This window comes from Pieris napi, chromosome 18, assembly GCF_905475465.1.
Source record: "Pieris napi chromosome 18, ilPieNapi1.2, whole genome shotgun sequence".
Lineage (NCBI taxonomy): Eukaryota > Metazoa > Arthropoda > Insecta > Lepidoptera > Pieridae > Pieris > Pieris napi.
The window spans coordinates 11,797,575-11,805,295 of NC_062251.1; the positions used below are offsets into that span (position 1 = coordinate 11,797,575).

Below are 7,721 nucleotides of genomic sequence, written 5' to 3' on the forward strand. Positions count from 1 at the left end.
GCCAACGTCCATACCACGTTGAATACACCGGTTCTCGTCCGATCACCGAAGTTGAGCAACGTCGGGCGAGGTCAGTACTTGGATGGGTGACCGCCTGGGAACACCTCGTGATGTTGGCTTTTATTTTTCGTCGTAAGATTGGTGTCGAGAAAATCTATCATACTGTTATGATACCAATTAACATATAAATTAATCGAAAGGAATTTAGTTCCATCCGGGTGTCCCTTGACACCTCTAAAGTTTTTATTTATTTGCTTACTTGAACAGACTGATAACAAGGATAGACCTTTAAAGACATATTCATGCAAGTAGTTAAGCTCTTTTGCTTCTCAAAGAAACTGTTCTCTGTTACCCCGGAAGTCGAATAACTGAACGAAAAGATCAAGAACTAAAAGATTACGAGAAAGCTAATTAAATTTTATTTATTTCGTATGCCCTGAGGCATAACAATACGGAACGTTACATTAAAGTGATCTTAATTAGGAACAGTAACTGTTTAAAGTTCGGTATTTAACTAATCTATACTAATTTTGCAAAGAGGAAAGATTTGTATGTAAGTATGTTTATAACGAAATGGCTCATAAAGTACTGGACGGATTTTAAAAATTCTTTCACCATTTGAATGCTACGTTATCACTGATTAATAAAAGCTATTTTAATTGCAAGAAAACAATATATTCCTTCTACAACTAGAATAATGTTACCCAAGGTGTAAAAAAATATCTTTCATCGCATGCCCTGCGACTATTGATGATAGAACAAAAAAATGTTCCACAATATTAAAGAACATATCAATATCTACCAAAAAAAATGTCCACTTGTTCGAAGCCGGGACATGCCGCTAGTGATTTATAATACGATGAAATTGAAACCTTAGTAGAAAATTATATTTTTCAAAAATCCAAGTAACTTAAAACATTTATGAAACGTAGCGCTGTTGAAACAACAAAAAACCTTAACAAAGGGTCTGTACCGACTCCTGATCCATGTTCAGCCTGATTTATTAGACAAGCAATATAAAACACGAACACTATTTTGTTACGTCCAAAGTAAAGCCTTTACAGATGATATACTAGACATAAACATAGAAGATTACACACAAATATTGAACGTTGAACTTGCTGTTTTATGTGTAATAGTGATACATATATAACTGTATAATTATACCAAAATGTATATGATATAGTCAAAATCAAACAAAAAATAACATTACAATAAATAAAGATTTTTTAGAGTTTTATTCTGAGAGAAGTTTAATTCTCAATCCAGTAGTGCGTTCAAAGCCCCTTTGTGTGCCTTTCTGTGACAGCAATTAACCCAACAACGATTTTATGAAGTAATAGTTGTAAGGAAACTGAAATGTGTTAGCTATTATAACCAAATAGCCAGACGTGACCAACCGTTATTTTTAACAGCAATAAACAGAAACAACTCCAGATCAACTTGTATTTTATAAAGGAATATACGATTTCGTTTATTGTAAATTTGTCTTAAATCTTAAGTGATACACATAAAAAGCATTATTGGATATTTAATAATATAAAAGCTACCCGGAGTCCTTTTTGTGCTAACAAAGTTACGTACCGTTGAAAGGCTCGTCCGTAACGGCTGTCACGTAAAATCTCAGTTTTGTAATAGCTTTTAACCTTTCCTCGGCCTAATTGAATAGCACCTTTGAAAGCAGCCTTTTATATCATAGAAGCCTAATTTTGTTCATTTTATTTTTCTTTCTTTTTACGTTTAACGATAAATGATCTACATAATACTTATAATTAGAGATAATGTAAGAAGAGAACACGATTCGTTTTGTAAGAATGGCAACACCACGCAATATCCTAGACATCTTACAGGTTGTAAATTGTCATTGTCTCAAAGTCAATTTGTTAGTAGTGCGTTGGATCGATCGTTGAGTTCAGTAGTTGCTCTCTGATTTTGACCTGTCCCTTCTCTAGTACGTCCTGGATTTGGTCGAGGTATGTACGATAAGGTCTACCCGACCTATCCACGTTTGCCTTGTATATGTCACCGTAAAATTGTAAACACCGTTAGATTGTAATCTATCTCGCGAGATTGTAAACTGTCGAAAGATTGTTCATGACATATATGCTACTCGTAAGCCGCTTCTCATTTATCCCTTCTACATGGGCAAACCATCTAAGCATTCCCTTTCGTATCAATGTCCCTTCGTTCTTTGATTCCACACTGCCCACGTATCCCACTATTGTTTATCCTATCACGCAATGTAACACGTATACTTCTTAATACTAAATGAAGCCAGACGAGCTAATTTGATAATTCTTGGTATAACTAACCAATTTTATAAACAAAATTATACTAATTTATTGGGTTTAGCTAGCATTATTTCGATTTAAGGTACCTTTAGATTTTTATATACTATTAAAATACATCGAACATTCACCTGTAATTTTCTGGGTTACCTGTTGTTAAATAAAAGCAAATAATCCCAATTCTATTCGAGTAGCGGACGTCAAATAACCTTTTCTGGCGTGTAGATAGGTTCTTATGTTAGCCGTTTAAATTGCCGTTAAAAAGCAATGAAACGAAAATAAGATGTGTGAAATTGTATTCGTTTTATTTTATTATGTTATTGTCTAGTCGAGACTGTATAGTTTGATAAAATACTGATTTGTATGTCAGTAATGATAAAAGTATTAAAATCGTAAAAAACAGTGTTGACTGGTGGATTAAGCAACCCTTATTATATCAGAGGTCGTACGTTTGACGTCATACTCATAGTTGAGTAATTTTTGTGTTTAGGGGATGTTTGGTCATAACAATTTGTCTGACTGATTAAATATAACTTTGTAATATTTATTTGAATAACATATATAAAAATCAGACATTTAAAAATAAATTAAGTTCATTTATTTTTTGTAGAGCTTTAAAGCGTCTGACAAAAGTTCTGGCCCATGGAAAGCGTCCGACTTTTTTGATATTACTTCAGAGTAATATTCTACAAATTATATATTAAAATCAGTCATTAAAATTTAACTTAAGTAACTCTGATGTTTAGTTACCTTTCTCACCTGGTACATGCGCAGGTGTCACCGAGCCAACTCCACAAGCGTACAGGTATTAAAAAGCACACGAGAGACTACTTAGAAACGAAGGTTCTATGCTTTAGAAAATAAGTTGTGTCTTATCGCTCTGGGATCTTACTCTATATGTAGGGAGAAATAATACTTGGTTTAGAATGTATATTAACAGTTTGAATTCTTTTGTAAGACTCATAGAAGTTAAATCATACATCAGTTGGCAAGTGTATCAGTGGTTAGCGCGGTCCACTGCGAGGTCTATTATACTGTGCACATTTATATTTATCCTTTTTGTAGAAATTTATTTGTATCTCTTTAACTCTTTTCAAGCTCCAATAAAACAGTAGCTTTCTCAACACTTAAAAACATTTTTCACAATTCATAGATCGAGAAACGTGAGCTTCTTTGGTGTGTAGTGGTAATTTACTAAAATCCAAATAATATTTCAAAGCGGCAAAATAATTATATTTATACAATAAATATAGAATGGCTTTTGTACCTATTAATTTATAAAAATATGTATATTTCTTTCTCTTAAAAATCAAAAGAAAACACTCATTCAATAAAAAATACAATTTATATATGGTTATAAAAATAATATTTTCCTAAAAATTTTCGGTAAATTAAATTTTGTTTGATAAAAGTGTGTGTGTGTTTTGTTTGACAGGCAATGACCTCTTTAAAGTAGTAAAGATTTTTTAAACACAGAAATAAAGTCTTACCTTTTTTACGTTTTAGTTTTGATTTGTATGTTAGCCTCTACTTTCAATAACATTAAAAGAATATATTGCACCATAAATATAGATTACTCTGTAATCTTCCAATTCAGAAGCATTAAGTTGATGAGTTCCCGCAGAGAATGTATAGCCTCCACAGAGGATGTTCCCGAAGGCCATATTAATGGGTCCACCTGGCGTCTGACGTGAACGAATCGCTTTCTGACCTATGCTCTGTACTCTATTATACCACTCTCTAGACTATTGTCTATTATTGTTCTTATGAGTAAGTTAATAAGGAGGTTTTAATCTTAGAATGAATATTAAATATACAAGGTGGTCTAAAACCTGATTAAAACAAGTCTGAATAAAATAATCGTGATTTTCTTATACATAGTTGTTCTTTAATTTCATAATAACGAAGGATAATTGTGTAATTCATTTGTTTAAACTAAATGATTTATTCGTTAGTTAATGATTTTTGAAATGAATTGCAACTGTTTTTTAGTTTATAGGGTATTATAGTAGTATAGTATGTATTATTATATATTAGGGTAACTGTTAGTAGAGTCAAACAATATAACTAAAATATCTATTTTCTCTATTGATTTTTATTTCGGAAGCTTTAAGCAAAGCTCTGTACGAGGTGTAGGAGTTATTACGGGTAAGCCTACAAGGGACGTTTTCTCAATTAATCCTCTAATAATTATTGTGTTCCATGAATATTCTAACGAAGGAGATATCCGATGAAATTAATTAAAAGCTATTTTGGTATTCTATTATAACGCATTTATATACTCCTAATATTTTTTGTAAATAATCATGGTAATCAATATTTTTGCACTAGTAATATCGGTGGAGGTTTTTAAGATTTTGTATAAATATGCCAACTTTCTTAATATGATAATTAATGATTTTATGTGATTTGACAGCATTAATTATGAGAATTACAACACAGTAAGGGGATGTTAATCAGTAGGACGACACCACTATGAACTAGATTAAATAATAATAAGTCACAAAAAAGGAAAGAAGTAAGATTTCATAATAATATATTACGTTAGCTTGGAATGTCCGTTAACTGATTGATAAAACGTTTACGCTTTCCGTATTTTAAAGAACTTTCGAGTCTATCAAAACTTTCCACAAAACAGACTTTGGTTCTTGTTTGTAGCTGAACTACTCAAACTTCGCTGTTTCAGTATTTGTTTTCACAGGATCGCTTCAGTACTTCACTTATAGTCCAGTCTTAAGTAACGTTACGTAAAAGAGTGCAAAGAGAAGCTTTTTAATAAGAGCATAGTTAATTCAAAATTTAGATTGAATAATATTTAAATAAATAAATAAAAACAAAAGAAATAGAAAAACAGAATGTGCTCCTGTCGAATGTAAACAAAGTAACATTTTAAATTGTCATCAGTTAAAAGCTATCGTATTCTTTCTTCGAAAAAATATATTTAGTGGAATTGCTTTTTTTTCTTTATTAGGGCAATAAACACTTCACGCACATTAAGAAAACATCGTAAGGAAACCTACAAGTCTTGGATTAAGATTCAGAGTCGAAACTTAACGCAACAGGTACAATTGCGTGAAGACTATGTCAAATCTGAGAACACATTAGACACCGGTCTCAACCCTGAATCTGTAGAATAGGCGTAAAACCTTATGACATAACACAAGGCTGATTACCTGTCTATAAAAAAAAATAGTATGAGACGCAAAATGTTTTAAATGTGTAATACCAAAAACAAAAGACTGTTAGAAAAGGTTTACTAGGCACTTTTCTACACTAATATTATAAAGAGGAAAACTTTGTTTGTTTGATTGTAATGAATAGGCTCATAAACTACTGGACCGATTTTAAAAATTCTTTCACCATCCGAAAGCTACATTATCCACGAGTAATATAGGCTATATTTAATTTTGAACAAAAATAGGCTTCCGTAAAATATTAGGGTTTTTCGGACACAAGGTGTAAAAAATCAACCAAAAAAGTTAATTATTTTGCGTACCCTGCCTAAACTATTAAAGATAGAACCATAAAATTTACTAAGTAATTGTAGATCTTATAAATATCTACAAAAAAGTCCGCGACACACTATACCTATCTATGTCGAGTGAGGCACAATAACCATATTATATAAAAATGAAACCCGTTTTCCGTTGTCACGACATGACATGAAAACGGCTTGACCGATTTGTCTGATTTTTTGTTTATAATATACCTTGAAGTACGAGGATGTTTCTTACGGAGAAAAATTTAAAAAAATTGAGTGAAAAAGTCTAAAAACAACACTTTTCTATATTCCTATACACAATATTCGTAATAATACTTAAAAAGTCAATTTGAACTTTAATACCATAGCATAAAGTTCAAGTGTTAGTGGAGGGGTTCCGGGAAGGTAAATTTTTATTTTTTGACATAATGTATGTGTTGTCTTATCAACTTTCTTTTTTTTATCTTAGCTAGACCGGTATCCGAAATAGCGGAATAAGTATTTTAAACAAATAAAGAATCGACTGTAAGGCGGTACGATGTTCGCCAGGTCAGCTAGTCTCTTATAAAGTAAATAAGAATGAAAAATTATTTCTTTTGGTATATGGTTTCCATCGGTATATATTCATCATCAGACGTCGAGACAGAATACGAAATTCCACCTGAATCACCTCGACGTCCGCCGTTTCACAAGTGAGCGTTTTTATGGCAGATTTTGCCGCGCACCACCACTATGTGGAACCAGCTGCCCACTGAAGTATATCCGAACCAATTCGACGAAGGGTCCTTCAAGAAGTAAGTGTACTAATTCCTAAAAGGCTGGCAACGCAAGTGCGAGCCCGCTGGCATTAAGAGTGTCCATGGGTATCACTTAAAAACACAGCCGTTTTCAAAAAAAATATGTTTTTATGGAAAACTCTCACTTTTAATAGTGGTTATTTACGTACATACTTTTTATTATACATTTATAATATAATCGTTATGTCGATGGACCCTAAAATTAAATGGGACGTTTAAGCAGTAATTTGGTAAATAAAATTCTACGATCCAAGGATTTTAGCAATATCATTTTTAACGCATTATACTATACTATGAATTATTTCATTTACTTAATATTTTCCCCTTTGTAGTAGAGACACTCGTGGTGTAAAAATAAGTAAAGCAAAATAAGTAAATATATTACATTAATTTATTTAAATTTTTATATCCTATTTTTAATATGATTGTTGTAATGATGTGTGATGTGCCCTTTTCAGAAGGTTAGTCCTAGCTGTGGGCACATGAAGTAAGGCGGACGATGTCGCTTTCTAACTGTTGTATATTTTTAGTCTACGCTCACGTACGTAACTGCAAAAAAAGTACGTATCTTTTCTATGTCACGTTAAACGAGTCAGGAATTGGGAATTGGGTCGGAGCGGCGCGTCGTTACATCGAGCGACCTAACAATGACAAATGTTTTATCTATTTAGTTACGGAAAAGGAAATTGCCAATTACAACTGTATATTCGATTGTTATCCGAATAATTTGAGTCCTGAAATTGTGATAATAATACATTATTTACAAAAGCTTTATTTCTGGAATATTTTATAGGAAATATCTCATTTGTAATCCTAAAGCAGCTCGCTTAAATTATATTTATATTATAAATTATCTTGACGAGTTTAAAGTATCATACATCACAAAATAAAAAAATCAAGAAGAGATTAGCTCGAGACAGTATGGAATAGTCAAAAGTATGTCTATAGTCTATGACAGTCGACAACTTCGTTACTAAACTGTAATCTTTGGTATCCTGTGTAATTGTAGATTTAAATAGAATTACTATATTGTATAGGAACGCTCTCTCACAAATCTAGTGTTATTCAAATTCACTGAAAGGCTGTTAATTTAAGTCCTTTACATTTTTTTTTTTGTTTAATATATACATGTACTAGTAAAAGTTATTATAGATG

At 31.8% G+C, this 7,721-nt stretch overlaps 1 non-coding gene across 1 annotated transcript; it reads left to right on the forward strand.

Annotated features, from left to right (window-relative positions):
- On the forward strand, positions 1-119 carry LOC125058945. Its single transcript, XR_007118558.1, has one exon. It is a non-coding gene; the product is annotated as a 5S ribosomal RNA (ribosomal RNA).
- Positions 120-7,721: the final 7,602 nt, after the last annotated feature.